The sequence below is a fragment of the Myxocyprinus asiaticus genome, chromosome 17, assembly GCF_019703515.2.
Source record: "Myxocyprinus asiaticus isolate MX2 ecotype Aquarium Trade chromosome 17, UBuf_Myxa_2, whole genome shotgun sequence".
Lineage (NCBI taxonomy): Eukaryota > Metazoa > Chordata > Actinopteri > Cypriniformes > Catostomidae > Myxocyprinus > Myxocyprinus asiaticus.
The window spans coordinates 32083876-32104512 of record NC_059360.1 but is presented as its reverse complement, the minus strand read 5'-3'; the positions used below and the strand labels follow the sequence as shown (position 1 = coordinate 32104512).

The 20637-nt window shown below is 38.6% G+C and overlaps 1 protein-coding gene and 1 pseudogene across 3 annotated transcripts in view; one reads left to right on the top strand and one right to left on the bottom strand.

Moving 5' to 3' along the window:
* Nucleotides 1–8916: 8916 nt before the first annotated feature.
* Nucleotides 8917–10330, bottom strand: LOC127455117 (multiple inositol polyphosphate phosphatase 1-like; annotated as a pseudogene).
* Nucleotides 10331–17249: 6919 nt separating this feature from the next.
* Nucleotides 17250–20637, top strand: part of LOC127455598 (phosphatidylcholine:ceramide cholinephosphotransferase 1-like) — a 38507-nt gene continuing 35119 nt past the window's right edge. Inside the window, exons 1-2 of one of the 3 annotated variants that reach the window (XM_051723631.1) lie at nt 17250–17547; nt 19828–19953. The gene's annotated coding sequence lies outside the window, so the exon portion shown is untranslated. Of the gene's footprint in view, nt 17548–17687; nt 17824–19827; nt 19954–20637 lie in introns of those variants that run through there. The other 2 variants (XM_051723630.1, XM_051723633.1) reach the window with 2 other exon arrangements.

Genomic DNA, 20637 nt, shown 5'->3' with positions numbered 1-20637 from the left:
CGCAGAAGAAAGAAAGTCAAGCAAGATTTCATTTGAGACAGCATAAGTGTGAGTAAATAATCAGAGAATTATCATTTTTGGGTGAACTATTCCTTTAACATTTAAAAGTAAGATTTCCACAGTTTCCTCATGTTCAACAAAATAAAATATATGACTGTGGTCCGATGACACAGTCATAGATTTTTTTGTTTTGTTTTTGTTTTAACAAAATCAGTACATACAGAAGTGTCCTTACTTGAGTTTGTACTTGGCCTGATTGGCAAAAAAACTTTATATACAGTATTTGTATTTGTAATGTCGTTGCAACATTCATGTTATCTAATGCTGCAATAATATCCCTCTTTTGACTTGGTTCTTACACACATGATCACAGAAATCAAAGCCCAACACTACCAGGGTTCACCTAATCAGGTCTACATGAAACCACTTCTTTCTTTGGCATTAAAAACTGACCATATCACTGAAGTTATGTGAGCAAAAGACTAGATAGCACCTGCCCAGATATCCTAGCCAATTTAGTCATGTCATGAACATCCACATACTGTAAGTTGACACTAAGATTCCACTTATTGCAGTATACTGAATAATTTTTACTACAAAGGAGTGTTAATATAAATGAATTTATAATAATAATTATTACATTAATTACTATAAGTTAATCATTCATTATTCTTTTTGACAATAACAAATATAAAACCATAAGTATTGATTATTATAAATGATAAATGATAATATCATTATTATTGAATTTATTAACAACATTTAGCATGTAAAAGAGGCCAACTTTAATTTTTGGCTATTATTTTTCATTTTCTCTTATTTTTTTAAACAGTGTTAACATGTTCTGTTGATTTGGGCTAGTGTGAAAGTGCAAAAAATATGTTAAAGTGTAATAAAAAAATGTATATATATAGTTTCCTGATGTTATTATCAGCTACTTAAAGATTTGCTTAGTCATGACCTGAAATAAAAAAAAAGAGGCAGATAATACAGAAGCATTCAAAACGTGCAAAACCTGCTTGGTGACATTTACATAAACAGGATACTGTAAGGAATAGTTTACCCAAAACTGAATTTTTTTTTATTTACTCACTCTCATGTTGTTCAAAACTTGCACGACTTTCTTATTTCCATGAAACACTAAAGGAGGCATTTAGCAGAATGTCGAGAATGCTCTTATCCATACATTGAATGCATACAGTGACCAAAAAGGACAAAGAAGAACCAATAATACCATAAAAGTAGGGCTGAGTATCGTTACAGATTTCCTGATTCAATTCCGATTCACAAGCTCTTGATTCGGTGCGATTCCGATTCGATTCAATATCAATTCATATGGGTATATTTCAATTATAATGTCCTTTTTTAATTATACAGGGGACCTTCTAACTAGAAAAATTTTGTTTTGCTAATTACATTTTATTAGTTTATCATAATTTTGGTCACATTTTAGCTTTTTAAAAATGAACACTAAATAAGACATTGCATTGCATTTATTATTTTTTGTTACATGTTTATTGTTTAATTGCATAATTTGTACCGTTAACAAGTGTTTACATTGATATGTTGAACACGTGCTAAAATCTGGTACTGCCTCTTTAAGACCATCTGTAAATGAGCACGTTAAGCTGAGAGACTTGAATGGCTTTATCTCTCCTCTGCTATGCGTGATTAGCATTAAAAGTTTATTTTTTGTTGTTTTTAAACAACAGACTGTAGAGAATAGAAAAGGTATTAAAAGAGACATTATTCAGTGACAAAATGGTAGCATGGATCTCGTCTTTGGACACACACATATTACACAGAACAACTTTACTTTCACACAGTGAAAGGATCTCGCTGCTGAATACTCCACTACTATACTACACAATTACTGGTGAGTGAAATCTAAACATTTACCAGTCCGTTGCCAAATATATACATTTAAGTCACATTTGGTTGCAAATGCGAGAGATTTCCTCTCATTGTAGTGGAGGGTTGCGCATAGAGTAAAAGATTGATCTTGATCGTTCAAATGCAGATCGTGATGCATCGAAAAATATCGCTATATTCTTATACAGTATGTGAGTACGGACCAAAATGTAAGTTGTCATTTGCTTAAAAAGGAAAAGAGCACTTTGGACATTATGCAAAATATGTTTCATTTGTATTTGACTGAAGAAATAAAGTAATGCTCTTTTGAAACAACATGAGGGTGATTAAATGATGACAGAACTTTCATTCTGGGTGAACTATTCATTTAGTAAAAAATTTTGAATTTTCCATTGACGCTGACTACCACCCCTGGAGTCGCAAGTTCGAATCCAGGGTGTCCTGAGTGACTCCAGCCAGGTCTCCTAAGCAACCAAATTGGCCCGGTTGCTAGGGAGGGTAGAGTCACATGGGGTAACCTCCTCGTGGTCGTGATTAGTGGTTCTCGCTCTCAATGGAGCGCGTGGTAAGTTGTGCATGGATCACGGAGAGTAGCATGAGCCTCCACATGCTGGGAGTCTCTGCGGTGTCATGCACAACGAGCCACGTGATAAGATACGCAGATTGACTGTCTCAGAAGCGGAGGCAACTGAGACATGTCCTCAGCCACCCGGATTGAGGTGAGTAACTGTGCCACCACGAGGACCTACTAGTGATAAGTAGTGGGAATTGGGCATTCCATATTGGAAGGAAAATAACAATTAATTTTCAAAGATATGTGGGAAAGTTCAATTTCAGAGAGAAAAATTCATTCATTGAGAATCATAATCACAGAATTTATGTTACCTACAAGCAACTGCTTTCTGGTCCCATAATATCCATTATGGATAACCTGAACCATATAGTTTTATGACACACCCCGCACCCAAATTTACTTAACTTTGAAATTGACATTGGGATGTATAACAGGCCTAAGAGTCAGGTACAGGATAGAATGAATAATAGGAGAGCTGGTTTTATTACACAAGGGGATTTAATAATTCCGGTTCCTGTTTTGACGTTGTGTGTTCTGTGCAATGTGGCATGTAAGGGGACTGTGTGTAAAGTGGGCAGTGGGTGTGAGGGCAGATTTGTGGAGTGACGCTAGTTAGGCTGTAAATGTAACAAAAGTGTATTTTTATGCATGCTTGATTACTCTCAAATAGAGGTGTTCCTAACTTGACAAATACTTTTTTCTCTTTCCTTGTCTCCCTCTCACTATCCCTCTTTTTTGTCTCTCTCCCACACAGGATCAAACTTGGAACCAACCCCTAATTTTCTCATTTTTGCTCACGTGAATTGGTTTATTTTTGCCCCACACAGACACATCTTAGGTCACAGACTAAACAAGAACACAGGGTGAAATAGATGTGAACAGGCTGTAATATTAACAGCTAAACTAAGACACTCATTGCTAAGGAAAGTAAGCCTCTACCACTGCCAAGTTTAAACCGGTCTGTCTGTACCTGCTGATCTGATTCATTTACTGTTCTTTATTACAGCCATAACAACTGATACTGGTGTGAAAGCACATACAAGTCCCTCTAGTCTCTCACAGAAAGGGGAGCTGGTCACAGATTAAAGACTCTTTTGGGGGAATAAATCTTCAAGGCCTATTTTTTTTTTTTTATCAAGGCCAGTGCAACACCAGAACATAAGGTTTTAACTTAAAGGAACAATAGCAAAATGCCATAAACATAGCTTAAAGACATGTATGTATAAAGTGGAAATTGTCAATCACACTTTTACTGTCAAAACTAAATTGTTTTAGTCATGACAGTACAACTCCATAAAAAATTTATTTTATCTGCTGAGAAAAGCTAGTTTGCTCTTACTTGATCTGGGCCACAACTCGGTCAAGGCGATGGAAGAGATCGTGGAACAGGATGCAGCTGGACTTGCTGTTGATATCATGTCTGTAGCTTCACTTCCAGTACTGTTTCAGGTCACCAGCATACTCCATAACCTAGGACACAGAAAACACATTCTTCAACACTCCACCTTCGAACACCTACAGGCGCATATGTCCTCTTACATGTGTGCAACATATTTCAACTAATTCTCAGATTCTAAAATCCATCGTGGTTAAAAAAATTAAATACATATATATATATATATATATATATATATATATTCCTTTTTAGGAAATACATGTTTGCTCTATTTGAGTGTCCTTCATTTAAAGGGATCGTTCACCCAAAAATGAAATTTCTCTCAACATTTACTCACCCTCATGCCATCCCAGATGTGTATGACTAACTTTCTTTTGCCGAACACGAAGATTTTTAGAAGAATATTTCAGCTCTGTAGGTACATATAATGCAAGTGAATTGGTACGTTAATAGTTCCTTACTTAGTTCTTTTAAATAATTATACTGCGAATAATGGTATAATATAAGGACTTTTCCACCTTTGTGTTCAGAATTTTCCTTTTAGGCACTGATTCAAAATCAGAACAATTGCCAGAACACAACCTTGAATAAACTCTTCACAACAACAGACATATCACCTTCGACCTATACTGGTGGAAGTGTCACCATGATGACAGAGCAATATTCAACCAATATAATAAAACACCAGGATATTTAGCAAAATGAATAAATAAATAATAATAATTTTTAAAAAAAACGATTGTATATGTCATTCTATTACAGAACCAATACCAGAACTTTCTGCCAGAGCCTTTAAAATTTTTTGTCAAATAGAAAACATATTCCCAGTATACTTATGAAAGCTACTCTAAACATAGGAAACATGGGAAAACATGGTCAAAGGGTAAACATTACAGTGAGTATTTTCTTCTTACGGTCAGAGTAACAAATCATGTTGCAGATTTATTCTGATAACCTCTGCTGCTGTGAACTCTGCTCTCTTTCCGTACCTATGCAGCTACCTCGTCAAACAACTGGCACCAGGGTGAGTTCAACCCATTGATAGTAAACTCATATGCACACAGGAGGAATGCTGCAAAACATAAAGTAAGATGTGCATTACAGCATTTAGATTCTCCATGCAAATATATTTTGCAAATACATTTCGACCAAATTAGTCTGTTCATTGTGTATTTCTTTCTTTCAGTTCTGTGTAAAAATGCTTTATATATCTGAATATTTGAAAATAACTGGTGTAATCTCAGATATTACTGTGCTTCCATCCAGTGTGTTTCGTGTACAGGCCGAAAACATAATCAACACTGCCCTCTAACGTCTGATGTAAAACTGCAGCAGCTACCATTAACAAATAAGTCTTTCCCTCTCTTTTTTCCTTTCAATCTCTCACTGTCTCTCTGTCTATCTCTGTGCATTGATATGCAACTGCTGACATCAGCAGATCAGATGACTGAAGACCCTGCACTTTTTAAACTTCAAATAACAGAGCTGTTCAGCTGCGAGTTGTAGGCGTACCCCGGAAGACTTAAATATCCTCTGGCATTTCTTATGTGTTTTTATAATGTTTTTTTCTTTTTTATTATTTATGAGTAAAATCAGGTCTGTGGTAAACATTACTTGAAAGATACTTGGACGTTTTGTTCTACACCATAAATTACACATAGTCATTCCTCAAACGTGAATTTTGAAGCGGCTGTGTTTAAAAAAAAATTCTGTTGCTAATGAGTTGCTAGATAAGCACTACAAATACCACAAGCATGTGAGTGAACCTGCCTGATGAAACGGAAAACCATAGAAGTTCTTATCTACCAATTTGTTAGAAACATGCTTTTTTTAAAAACATGGCTACTTCAAAATTCACATTTAGGGTATGACAAAATTTAGGGTATGACAAAACGTCCACAGACCTTATTTCACTCATAAATACATAACTGCCATTATAAAAACCCTTAGGAAAATCCCAAAGTTACCCATGGCTGGAAAATGATCATTCTCTTCTGGGTTTTTGGATTAAAACCTGAACAGCTGTATTTAGGGCCCAAGCAGCAAATGAGCTGAAATCGTATCGCTTTTCAAAGGGATTACTTGTCTTCTTAAAGGAATAGTCCGGGTTCAATATGTTAAGCTCAATCAACAGAATTTGTGGCAGAATTTATATTATCAAAAAATAAATAAATTGACTTGTCCCTCTTTTTCTTTCGAAAAAGCAAAAAAAAAAAAAGAAAAAGAGGTTACAGTGAGGCACAATTTTTGGAGAGTTTAGAGGCAGAAATGTGAAGCTTATAATTTTATAAAAGCACTAACATGATTTCTTCTGTTAAAACTCTTGTATTATTTGAGTTGCAAAGTTGTTAAATTGTAATTTTTATGGTCATTTCAGGGTTTAAAGTGTTACGTCATCGTGGAAACTAATTCTTCTGTTAAAATTACATTTTTCTGGTAATCAACGTTATGCCACAAATGCTGTCGATTTAGCTTAATTGAACCCAGAATATTCCTTAAATATTTTTTCATTTTGAAACAGCTATGACTTCTTGACCATATTCTGGAAAAGTAACAAACTTTGCATGCAGGGTATTTCTGAGACTACATATTATTTTGTTTATAGGAAAAATTAGTGCTGTGGAATGAACTTTAAAAGCCCAGTCCTGATGTCCCATTTGATCTACGGACTTGAAATTTCACACACATGTTCACAGAGAACAAATCTGCTTCTCAAACACTTGTTTTTTCTGCTGGTTATATTTAATGGTAAAACATTTTAAAAAGAATAATTTGCTGAACCAATTGGCACGAAGCTATCCATGCATGCTCTCTTGCATATATTTAATTTGCCTATGAGATGTACCACTCCTGCACAAAAAAAAAAAAGATTTTCTCACTCTACCTTGGGACTCACAACACTGCATACTGTTGATCTCTCCCTGCTCTATCACTCCTGGTTCCATTTATGAGCTTGTTATCAGGCCTTTAATGGGCTGCATAAGGTGTGGCAGGTAATGACTAATCTTTTAAGAAAAAAACATACCAGAAGATATTTTTGGAAACTGTTGTACATCCAGACATGTTAGTTTTAATTTTATACCAAACGTTTAATCATTATCATGATTTTACCTTTGAATACAAGAAGAATACATAAATGAATTTCCCTGTTTCCAGCTTTGCCCCAAACAGTTCACTGCAGCAAAAGTGAATGAGCAAATGGTGGCACAGAAGTGCACCAGGAGTGCATTTGTTGAATTCTTGCTAATTTCCTGACCAATGATTTGTTGTGGAGACATTAAAAGCTTATTGTTTTGCCATTTTGGGCATGGCCCATTTTTTTGCCCAGAAGTGTAGTCAAACAGCCTGACATGCTTTTACTTCACTTCACTTCACTTTTATTGTCACACAACCATATACACAAGTGCAATAGTGGGTGAAAGTCTTGGGTGCAGTTCCGAGCAACATAGCAGTCGTGACAGTGATGAGACATAGATGAGACATATACCAATTACAATAAACAGATTTACACATCACAATTTACATATCTAATATACACATAATTACACTCAACACAATATACAAATAATAATATACAATATACAGTATACAATACACACAATATAGAATATTGTACAGTATACAATACACACAATATAGAATACACATACACACAATATAGAATACACATTATTCAATAAAAAAAAGTATATATAGTATATATAAAATATACAGTAGGTTGTATTGTACTGTATTGACATTCAGGCTGTCGGTTGATAGTCAGTTGCCAGTGTGTTGTTAAGAGAGAATATAATTTAAGACAGTCCAGTGTGAGATAATAAGATTAATAAAGTGCAGTGCTGATGTATATTGATCGTGAGAGATCAAGAGTTCAGAAGTCTGATTGCTTGGGGGAAGAAGCTGTCATGAATTCGGCTGGTGCAGGTCCTGATGCTGCGATACAGCCTGCCTGATGGTAGCAGTAAGAGCAGCCCATGGTATAGGTGGCTGGAGTCTCTGATGATCCTCCGAGCTTTTTTCACACACCGCCTGGTATATAGTATGTCCTGGAGGGAGGGAAGCTCACCTCCGATGATGTGTCTGTCAGTTCGCACCACCCTTTGCAGGGCTTTGCGGTTGTGGGCGGTGCTGTTGCCGTACCAGGCAGTGATGCTCTCTACAGTGCAGGTGTAGAACCGTGTGAGGATGTGGCGGTTCATCCAAACATCCTCAGCTGTCTCAGGAAGAAGTGGCGCTGATGAGCCTTCTTCACAACGGCCTCGGTGTGGACGGACCATGTGAGTTCCTCAGTGATGTGGACACCGAGGAACTTGAAGCTGCTGACTCTCTCCACCGGTGCTCCATTGATGGTGAAGGGACTGTGTTCTCTGTCTTTTCTCCTAAAGTCCACCACAAGCTCCTTTGTCTTGCTGACGTTGAGGGAGAGGTTGTGCTCTTGACACCAGTGTGTCAGAGTGTGCACGTCCTCTCTGTAGGCCGTTTCATCATTGTCAGTGATCAGACCTACCACCGTCGTATCATCAGCAAACTTAATGATGGCATTGGAGCTATGTGTTGCCACACAGTCATGAGTGTACAGGGAATACAGGAGTGGACTGAGAACACAGCCCTGCAGGGCTCCAGTGTTGAGGGTCAGTGATGAGGAGATGTTGCTGCCCATTCTAACCACCTGGCGTCTGCTTGACAAGAAGTCCAGGATCCAGCTGCACAGCGAGCTGTTTAAGCCCAGAGCCCAGAGTTTCTCATCAAGCTTGGAGGGCACTATGGTGTTGAATGCTGAGCTGTAGTCTACAAACAGCATTCTCACATAAGTGTTCCTTTTTATCCAGGTGGGAGAGAGCAGTGTGTATTGTAGATGCAATGGCATCATCAGTGGAGCGGTTGTTGCGGTAAGCAAACTGCAATGGGTCCAGTGATGGAGGCAGCACAGAGCAGATGTAATCTCTGATTAGTTTCTCAAAGCATTTGCTGATGATGGGGGTCAGAGCAACAGGACACCAGTCATTTAAGCAAGTGATTTTGGATTGCTTTGGTGCAGGCACAGTGGTGGACGTTTTAAAGCATGTGGGGACCACAGACAAGGAGATTTCCTTTTAGGAAGGAAATACATGTAATAAACTGATGCTCAAAGTTTCATGCTTGTGGTTGCAGGGGTGTAGCTTCTAGAGGGAACTTCATTTGCTGTATGTTTTCTGAAATTGGAGATGTTAACTCTGTTCTTAAGTTATTGTTAAGTTAAATAAACTAATGACCAATTGATCATTGCCTCCAACAATTGCTTGCATTTAAATTTAATTTCAACATTTTTGATTGTGAAACTGGGCCATGATCATGACCATACTGACCATCAGTGATGTTGACATAAGGGACCTCCAGCTTGTCAGCCATTTTCTCCATCATTCTTTTCATCTCAGGGCCTTCATTAAAATGTTTCACTTCCTCCAAGGCACTCTTGTTGTACTCCACTTCTTTCACAAACAGCTCACACGGGTCGAAGTAATGCATTAAAGCGTAATTCACAGCATGCTCCAACTCAACTTGAAAATCAATAAAATAAATACATTTGAAAAAATATAAATGGCCTTTGCAGAATTGACATTATGGTTTTAAATGTCATCAATGTGTAATTACTACAGTGAACAGTACTGCAAAGCAGGTATGAAGACTGCAGAAAATGGGCTACGGCCTCTCCAAACACACTTTGCATGTCAAGGAGTACAGAAAAAATAATGCTCTAACTGTGTGGTATTAGGATGAATCATTGCTTATGGTAACTGCAGGACTGGGTCTGCATGCATTACCTTGTATTTTCAGTCCTTCCATTAGTCCCACTCTGAAAGCTATGGTACTGTTGATACACCTGTGCTTGGAACTGGTGATAAGATTTACGCGTCCGTGACGCACATTCTCCTCGGTCAGCAGAGATGGGAAACATCTGATCGGTCTGTGATCCTCACGGCCCTTGTCCACAAGTCGTCCGTCCATTTAATCCATGTACCACACAGTCCACTGTGATTTATCTCCGACAAACAGTTCAAGTTGCCGGACGCATCACGCACGACGAGGTTATAGAATGCCCGCATCTTTTGTATGTTTTTAGTGGTCGGGAACCTCGTCCCATGTCGGATTATAGCTGTTAATTGAATTGCGCTGCATTTCGAGGAAGGGAGCGTAACAAGGGAATTGTTTATGGCGAGAATGTCATCGATTAAGTACAGGTTAACCTCCTCATAACGACCAATGGTGCCAAAATATTTGGCAATCGATGGTATCGTTTTTGCGGATGAGTGGACACTGCAAGAGGTCATAAACGCCCAGTAATTAATAATGCAATCAAAATGAACAAAACATATTGCTGTTACCACTTGTTGACCATTTCTCTGTTTGCCGTGCGTTGCTCGGAGCCTTCTCTCCTTCATCTGTTTTTGCGCAACTGAAAGTGACTAATTTCACAAGACTGTACAGGCAGGCTGCCTGTTATGTTTACACTAAAGACCCAGGAAATGTTGGCCAAATAGTAGCTTTCCCTGTTTAACTCCACTCTGTCCATGCGTACACCTGTAGGCCTGCTTACAGTGCAGTGCTTGTGATAGCCGAATTTATAGCCTTTATATAATTAAACATCTTAAAACCGACTTGTGTGGATGGTCCTCACTAATAAACAGTGTGTTACTCAAAAAGTAATCCACACAGGGCCGTAACCGCAATATACTTTGAGGGGGACAAGTCCCCTCCAATAATAAGATATGGCCAGATTATAATTTATATCCTTGTTGCTGTTCTGCTGCAATCTATTAGGCTATGCACTGCCATCTAGTTGTCATTAAGTTGTTGCAGGAATAACATAATGGTTGAAAAAAAGTTACATTTTTACAGTGCTCAGTAGTCTAACACCGCTCGTCAATGTCATATGAGCCAATCAAATCGATGAAGGCGTAAAGTTTAAAAAGCTGAGTGGAACCTCGTGGATTATTCCAGCACCACGCATCAGCAAGCAGTTCAGGTTAAGAGTGTTAGTGTCATGTGAGATGTAAGTATCTAACTAAACATGCAATATTTGCAGTTTTCAGCATATCAGGCTTAAGACAAAGAGCGAATAGTAGTAGTTCACCTAAAAATGGAAAATTAACTTTTACTCACTTATTTACTCACCCTTATGTTGTTCAAAACCCATATGCTCTTTTTCTTGGAACATTAAAAATAGATATTTTAAGCAGCTCTATTCAATAGAATAACAGTTTGTAGTGAGCATGAGCTTTCAAGCTTCATAAAGGACAAATACTATAAAGCACTATTAAAGTTTCAGTATAAAGACATAATAACAGTAGTCCATATGACAAGTGCACTATGTTCAAAGCTTCCTGGGGCCATAGAAAAGCTTAGTGTTGTATGGACTACTTTTATGGTATTTTAATGATGATTTTTTTTTTTCTCTCTCTTTGGACCTTGACAGCAGTGGTCAAAATGAAGTGTTTTTGTATGGAAGAGTGCAGCGTTAGGATTCTCGAAGAAAATATTGTTTTAAGATTCCACTGGGGAAAAAACAATGATTCATAACTTGAGGACAGTAATGCAGTGCTCTGTAAACAGTTGTCGACATAAAAACAGCGTTCAACTGACTGTCGTGTTTTGTCACCCTTCTGACAGTGGGTGAAGACGTGTCTTTGTATGACGAAGGTCGCAAAACATGGGCTGCAGGTTGTGTCGAATGGAAGGACTTGCCACTCGTACACATCAGGTGGTTGCTCAGTCTTTAGGTCCCACCATAAAAACCTCAGAAGGGGTCTGTCTTTGGGGAGGAGGCAGACCTGGTGAAACATCCCCTTAATGTCGCCACTTATGGCCACTTGGTGTTCTCTGAAACGGATTAACACTCCCAGGAGGGAAGGTCCCAATATAGGTCCAGGTAACAACAGTTTTTCACCTGAGGTGATATCTTAATGGCATAGCCAGCTTCCTTCAGTTTCTGGATCTCTTCTTGGTACTTGCTAGCTAACAGTGGGTTCTTTGCTAGTCTGCATTCAATGCTGTGGAGATGGCACATCACAACCTCCTTTGGAGCATGTAACACAGGCATGGTTTTGACTCGCAAAAGGGGGGTGGAATATTGAGCAACTCCATCTACTTTCACCTGTACAGTTTGTGTCTCCAGCATATTCAACGCTTCTTGGTCTTGTTGTGACCTTATCACCACCTTTTCACTACGGTAAGGCAGGATGTCCATCTGCCATAGCTTCTCGATTTGATGGCACATTTCATCTGATGGAGAGCAGCTGGAAGTGAACAGACACTGTGAAACTGGGAGTTGTTCCTGCAGGTGCTTGGATGAGCCTTGCAAGGTCCAGCCAAGACAGGTCCTGACAGCTGGTGGACCTCCAGGTAGACCCAGTCTCACTGGCTCAATTGAGGTGATGAGCTCAGTATGGTCTGAACCAATGAGGAGCAGAGGGTGTGCCTTAAACAGAGGGGGTATGGATATCCCTCTGAGGTGCCTGTATCTGTCTTGGAGGTTGCACACAAGGTAGGTTTACTCTGCTAGTCCAAGTAGGTCTGCTGTAAAGGCTCTCTGGATTGTGAACCTTTCCTGGGGGTTACTTGGGGTGGATAAGCTACAGGTTATGGAGGTACCATGCACGAGTCCGCTAATCTTCTGCAATTTATATTTAGATATTTAACAGTCAACAAATATGTTCACATCACTGCATCCTTGGGCCAGTGTTGCATTTTGATTGGCTGTCCTTTTGTGTGATCGGTGCATGATCAGTAAGAGAGGCTATCCCAAAACTCTGCTCAGTCCCACCTATTCCATACATAGAGCTCTTGCACCCAATGCTGAATCCCCATTGGCTGATCTCCTGCATGATCAGTGCATTGGCAAGACTTGGGTCAATCAGAAGGCAGAGCTGAGTTTCTCTTCTACAATAGCCACAAGACATAAAATGATCTGTTAACATGATTTAAGTGTGATAAAATCGCTTAATAACCTTTTCTGTGTAGTTATATTCAATTTTACAACTTCGTTGATTGACGACGTAACGTCGCAAACTATAAAATTAGTTTAAACGACGATTTAAACAACTTTACATCTCAAATAAAGATGAGTTGTGACAGAACAATTAAGTTAAATGCTTTTATAAAATTACAAACTTCACATTTCTGCCTATAAAGCTTTCAAAAATTGGCCCCATTCACTTCCATGCCTCACTGTAACCTTGAGTCAAAAAATTTTTTTTTGTGGTAATTAAAGGTGCAGTAAGCGATTTTTCCATGGAAAGGTATGCAAAAAATGTCCCTACTCTCTAAAAGATTACTTAAAGATCCATGGTATGACCCAAATTAGATAGCTATGTAAACAGAATTATTTCTCAGTTTAGTTACTGGTAGCATCCCAAATCGCACACTTCTGCACTATTCTACGTCAATTTGTAGTGTAAGTAGTGTGAGTAGTATGTTAACACTGAAAATGCAACAAAAGAACACACTAAAGCTAGCAGCACCACTTCACGTGCATTTGAAACGTCACTTCCGTCAGCTGAAATATGGCGATTGTTTCGAGAAGGATATAATGGCATGCAGAGTTCCAAAAAGAGGTGGGAGTCCCAAACTGCCAACAAATACATAGGGAGCCCTTAACCTAACACTTTCCCTAACTGTGTGTGGAAGTGAGCCCCCTTTTGGAGTTTTTAATAACCCTGCCCCCTTCTGGAGTAACTCTGCCCTCTTTTGGAGATTCCGCCCTCATTGGAGATCTCTGGCCTGCAGCAATAGAGTGCAGCAGTCTGGGTCTGGAAGTAAAAATCCCATAAATTTATCCCATAGACAAATTGATATTAAATGATAACTCATAAACCTGTAAAGACAAACCTACCATAAGCTATGAGGTTGTTCATCGATGGTACAGTGCATCCGGAAAGTATTCACAGCGCTTCACTTTTTCCACATTTTGTTATGTTACAGCCTTATTCCAAAATGGAATAAATTCATTATTTTCCTCAAAATTCTACAAACAATACCCCATCATGACAACATGAAAGAAGTTTATTTGAAATCTTTGCAAATTTATTAAAAATAAAAAAAAAATAAAAAAAAATCACATGTACATAAGTATTCACAGCCTTTGCCATGACACTCAAAATTGAGCTCAGGTGCATCCTGTTTCCACTGATCATCCTTGAGATGTTTCTACAACTTGATTGGAGTCCACCTGTGGTAAATTCAGTTGATTGGACATGATTTGGAAAGGCACACACCTGTCTATATAAGGTCCCACAGTTAACAGTGCATGTCAGAGCACAAACCAAGCCATGAAGTCCAAGGAATTGTCTGTAAACCTCTGAGACAGGATTGTATCGAGGCACAAATCTGGGGAAGGGTACAGAAAAATTTCTGCAGCATTGAAGGTCCCAATGAGCACAGTGGCCTCCATTATCCATAAATGGAAGAAGTTTGGAACCACCAGGACTCTTCCTAGAGCTGGCCGCCTGGCCAAACTGAGTGATCGGGGGAGAAGGGCCTTAGTCAGGGAGGTGACCAAGAACCCGACGGCCACTCTGACAGAGCTCCAGCATTTCTCTGGAGAGAGGAGAACCTTCCAGAAGAACAACCATCTCTGCAGCACTCCTCCAATCAGGCCTGTATGGTAGAGTGGCTAGACGGAAGCCACTCCTCAGTAAAAGGCACATGACAGCCCGCCTGGAGTTTGCCAAAAGGCACCTCTCAGACCATGAGAAACAAAGATTGAACTATTTGGCCTGAATGGCAAGTGTCATGTCTGGAAGAAACCAGGCACCGCTCATCACCTGGCCAATACCATCCCTACAGTGAAGCATGGTGGTGGCAGCATCATGCTGTGGGGATGTTTTTCAGTGGCAGGAACTGGGAGACTAGTCAGGATCGAGGGAAAGATGAATGCAGCAATGTACAGAGACATCCTTGATGAAAACCTGCTCCAGAGCGCTCTGGACCTCAGACTGGGGCGAAGGTTCATCTTCCAACAGGACAACGACCCTAAGCACACAGCCAAGATAACAAAGGAGTGGCTACGGGACAACTCTGTGAATGTCCTTGAGTGGCCCAGCCAGAGCCCAGATTTGAACCCGATTGAACATCTCTGGAGAGATCTGAAAATGGCTGTGCACCGACGCTCCCCATCCAACCTTATGGAGCTTGAGAGGTCCTGCAAAGAAGAATGGGAGAAACTGCCCAAAAATAGGTGTGCCAAGCTTGTAGAATCATACTCAAAAAGACTTGAGGCTGCAATTGGTGCCAAAGGTGCTTCAACAAAGTATTGAGCAAAGGCTGTGAATACTTATATACATGTGATTTTTATTTTATTTTTTTCGGGTTTTTTTTTTAATACATTTGCAAAGATTTCAAACAAATTTCTTTCATGTCGTCATTATGGGGTATTGTTTGTAGAATTTTGAGGAAAATAATAAATTTAATCCATTTTGAAATAAGGCTGTAACATAACAAAATGTGGAAAAAGTGAAGCGCTGTGAATACTTTCCGGATGCACTGTATATGCTTCCATTGAAGCATCTGTCTGCGTTATTTCAACTTCACTGTTTAAAAATAGTGTTTGATAGCAGAATTCATGGTAAACAGCTACATTACCCATGGTACAGCAGAGAAAGATCCACCAGTCAGAGAATGAACCAACGAAACCCACGAAACGTGCCTCAGAGTGACTGTGCGCTCCCATGACACACTGGGAATGACATAATCGAGCTGGTCTCCCTTCACCCTTAAACTACTTATATATTTGTACATATCAGAATATTTTGCAATAAATGTAATATATAGAGTTTTCTAAACTTATAATCAACAACCTAAAATCAATAGTTTCATATATTCCCATTTTATTCAATGACATCATTCGGAATGTTTCATGGGATTGTAGTCCGTGCCCTCATGAAAGACGGTAAGTACACAGCCTTGTACCTTTGTTTTCATGTCTGATTTTCAAATACTTTTTGCCTCAAAACCAAGTTTGTAATGTGATTCTCCTCGGAGTTGGTTGGTTTGGTTCACAACTCTTTTATGAAGGATTTTAAAAAAAGTCAGTGGAAGAAATGAATGGGGAAAACCCTTCCGGAACCCAGACGGCTGAAAAAGTGGTCAGGCACTGTTGCGCTCTATACCTAAATGGATGTTTCTGTGTAGTAAAATGATACTACACTTTGAAAATTCATACACTACATGGCTGCTTGCATAGTGTATACTGTTGTAAGTGCACAGTGTACAGTGTGGCATTTGAGAAACAGTTTTAGGAGAGTCTCATGTTAAAATGGTCTTAGATGTTATTCCTAAATGGTATGTTTAATTTTAATTGAATTATTATAAAATAAATTGTTTTATTGTAGAGGGTCTTGGTGGTTTTTGAATCACATACTGTATAGCTATCATACACTATGCAGACTATTTTTCCTCAAAAAATATTGTGGCAACTTCCACACTTTCACTTACACTGTTAAAACAATTCTGTTGTTTTTACAAATAAAAATGGACAGCTGTGGTTGCCAGAATAATTATGTAAAAAATACAGTAAAAATGTAAACTTTACAGAACAACCTGTATATTTTACAGTTTAAAACTGTTGTTTTTACTATATATTTTACGATGCAGTGCTGTCGTTTATATTATTAAATGATAAACTTAATATATTAACTTTTTGAAACTGTAAAAATCTGCTTTTCACTTTATAATGTATTGTTTACCACCATAGTAATTACAGAAGGGCACGTGATGAAATAAAGTTCATCAGAAGTGATTCTTCCAAAAGCACTGATCAATAAACTTGTTGAGACAGTGTTCAGTGTCACTCACACACAAACACTTAACACCGTCAGGGTAACACGTGAAATTTAAATTATGTAATAAACATTAACTAAACTACATCAAATACAATGCTAAACACCCCAAAGTACATAACTAATAAGAAAAACATAACTATTACCATAAAATATAATGAAATATAATGGGTCACGCAGGGAATTCTGGGAACGCCTGATTGCTGTTTTTTACCGTAATTTTAGCAATAATTTACCATAAAAAGTACATGTACTCTCTTGTAAAACATAATATAAATTTGAACCATTAATTATACGGGAAAAAGCATACTTTTTACATCTAAAAAATTAATTTTTACAACAGCTTACCGTAAAACTACATGCATTGTCTTTTTAAATATATTACAGTTTTTTAATTTATGGTAACTACTCGTTAACCAATTTGCGTTTTTTTACTTTAGCATTTTTACAGTCTTTTACCATTTTTCCAGTGTACATAATGATGGGCATTTACAGTAATTATTCTGCATGTAAATCCAGAGTTACATTCTGGTTGGACCTCGGAGGAGGCGGGGCGTTGAGTATTGCGTCACTAGCCGTAGAGTGTTGTGGGACAGGACGGAATCCCCACCACCCTCCTCCTTCACGCAGGACCGACCGCTTTAAAAAAAACAAACCTCACACTGACGCGCCGCGCACGTCTCCAGCTTGGCGTCCACGGCCAACGCCATCAGTCCCCTCACAACACACACTCACCCACTCTTGACGGGAATACATAACGCGACGGCAGGTTTGCAAGGATAATGGTTTAGGGAGGCTTGTTGTTCTGGCCTGTTTCGGGATCCGGATTCACTTTTCTGCGCCACGGCTCTTGATCAGCCGAGCTACAAGTCTCCTTTGGGAGGTAAAACAAGGTGAGTTCGACTCAACGGGGTCTGTGCGTCTCTACTTCTCCAGGGCCTTTCTAAAAACAGGTTGCGTGTATTTTTACATGACTTCCACTATTCATCTATAGGTCTGTAATATATAACCGGCCTCTGTGGACTAGGATCATTTATTTTCCTCGTCTCGGGTCGAGTGAATCTTTGCGGTGTAATCTCTCTTTAATCGCTTTCCTAATCATCGCGACATATGGGGTCCAATGGACGCGTCCTGTCTGGATCAGCTTTACGGATTCTACGTTTCTAAAGGTAAAGAAGCGTTATGACACATCGCATCGGTGAGATTATGTCCGTTTTGCCTATGGCGCGTGATCTCGATGGCCGTAATATAGTGTTGAAGTTATTCTTAATTTGACACGGCGTCTAAAATAAAGCGACGCAACGGTCAAAGACGTCTGTCAAGCGCAAGTTTTACATAGAAAATAATAATAATAACGGTGTGAATTTTTTTATTTATTTAAAAAAAAAAATTTTTTTTCTTGCTCATCATACACGTCAGCTTATGTTTCACTATCGCTGTTATATAGTTGTTAAATGTTGACGGGTCTGGTGGTGAGAAAAAATTGGACGATAGCCTACACTGATGTGAGGCTGTGCGGCCAACATGTTACTCTCTGTTTTTTTTTTTTTTTTTTTTTTTTTTTTACGCAACTAAGCACGACTTGACATGTCATTTTCGACATGTCGTATTAAAATCTCTGATAAATTTAATTAGGGAACGATTAGCTCTTTAGGTCTGTTGAAAGGTGGAAAGCAAAACGTTATTTCTGCATACTAATACGTTTTATCTGTCTTTTGGAGAATTCCTGTCAGTTTCTTGTACTCTGAAACCAGAAGGATACATTTGAGTTACACTCTTTTATGATCCTCTCTCTGGATAAAATCATGATATCTCTTACTGTTTGATTAAAGGAATATTCCGGGTTCAATACAAATTAAGCTCAGTCGACAGCATTTGTGGCACCATGTTGATTACCACAAATAATAATTTGGACTGGTTCCTCCTTTTGTTAGAATATCGAGGTTACAGTGAGGCACTTACAATGGAAGTGAATGGGGCCAATTTTTTGAGTGTAAACACAAATGTGAAGCTTATAATTTTATAAAAGCACTTACATACGTTTTACTGTTAAAACTCGTGTCATTTGAGCTGTGGTTTTAGGGTTTACAGTGTTACGTCATCTTGCAATGAAGTTGTGAAATTGGACATAATTTTATGTAGAAAAGCAAGTGATTTTATCACACTGAAATCATGTTAACACATATTGTTTACATTCTGTGGCAATACTTTTTAAACCGTGAGTAAAGTTATATCCAATTTTACAACTTTGCTGCCATGAGGTTGTACCGCCGTAAACACTAAAATGACCACACACAAAAAATATGATTGACTTTATTGCTCAAATAATAAGCTACATGAGTTTTAACTGAAGAATTCAATGCAAATTCTTTTATAAAATTTTAAGCTTCATATTTCTCCCTTTAAAACCCTCCAAAAATTGTCCCCATTCACTTCCAATGTAAATAACTCACTGTAACTTCGATTTTTGCTTCTTGTTTTGTAAAGACATTTTGTAAAAGTTTTGCTGCTTTTAGTCCATATCTATTAGCTTAAAGGTCATTTATATACTAGTGTACCTCTAAACATTGACAGATTCATCATCAGAAGATATAGGCTGCATGTAAATCCAAAGGTAGCTGTCTTGTTGCCTCGCTGACCTATCAGTCAATGACTCAACAGACAGCTTTTGCGTATGAAGGTACCTCTGGAAACTGGTTTCATAGAGAATTTCGAGGCAGCACTACGTCACATCGTTGCTAGGATACCAGCATTCATTTAGTCCAACCGAACCACAAAGTGGGAAAAAGCGTACATTTATACACAATTTGGCTATCAACTACCTCTTCGGCCACCATTTTCTTTCTTCAGCTCAATCGCTGTGGATCCACATGCACAGGATTGTGGAATTTGATAGGCAGCGAAGGACACATCTCTGCTGCCTTCAAAAAACGATCAGATGAAGGTATCTTTGTAGACAGGAGGTGGCGCAAACATTGGTTTCGGACATGCCTTGGTCCCTTCCTGCCTCCGTAGGCAGCATTTTCCTGATATTGATACAGCCATAAGCATTTAAAATCTGTAGTTTCTCTCTCTTGGCTAAAAGGATTCGGGAAAATCCTTGATGTCACAGAGATTGAGAAACCTTGTCCAATCAAATGATTTTAGAATGAGAACCCTTCTTCCCGTTACAGCTGTTCAGCGCATCTGGCTGTGTTCTAACTGCCGCTGATCATGACTTCGCAGGGCACTTCGAAGGGAGCACAATCCATGCAGTAGGGTAGTTCCAAATGGAATTTCCAAAAAGAATTGCTTCAACAGTGAGTTCTGACTGACCGTTATTACCTTTCAGCCATCTGAAGCTCTCACAGTGAAGGGGAATTGTCTTAGTAGGGAAATAGGGCATTGGGATGATCACTTCTGAATGGGCTGCACCAACACAGGAGTGGGACATGAGGAAAAATTTTTATTTTTGTGCAGCCTAAGGGTTTCTTGGGATGTACAGCTCGAGTGTTCTTTATTCTTTATGCTTGGTGTATTGTGATTGGCTGTATTATCTTTTACTTACTTGTTTCTCATTCATCTGCATTGGACTTGTACAACAGCTCCAGCATAGTCATTTATACCAGATTCAATGTTATGGGAAGTTATAAATTGCAAGAAATAAAAAAGCTAAAATTTGAGACATGAAAGGCTGTGTGTAACTGCAATAATAAAACCTAACTAACCAACTATATTTAAGCAAGGTTGGGGGTAGAACTAAATTCTTTTTCCAATAAAGATCCTTCGCGGCCACATCAAAATGAGCGAATCACTCTCTGAGAGTACTCGTTCTTCCCGAGTCATATAAAAGATTCATTCAAATTGAACTAACCATTCATGAACAACCCATCACTACTTACAATGGAAGTGAATGGGGCCAATCCATAAATGTTTAAGAAATTTAGCCACAAGACATAAACAATATGCATGATTTTAGTGTGATAAAATAGTTTACTAAACTT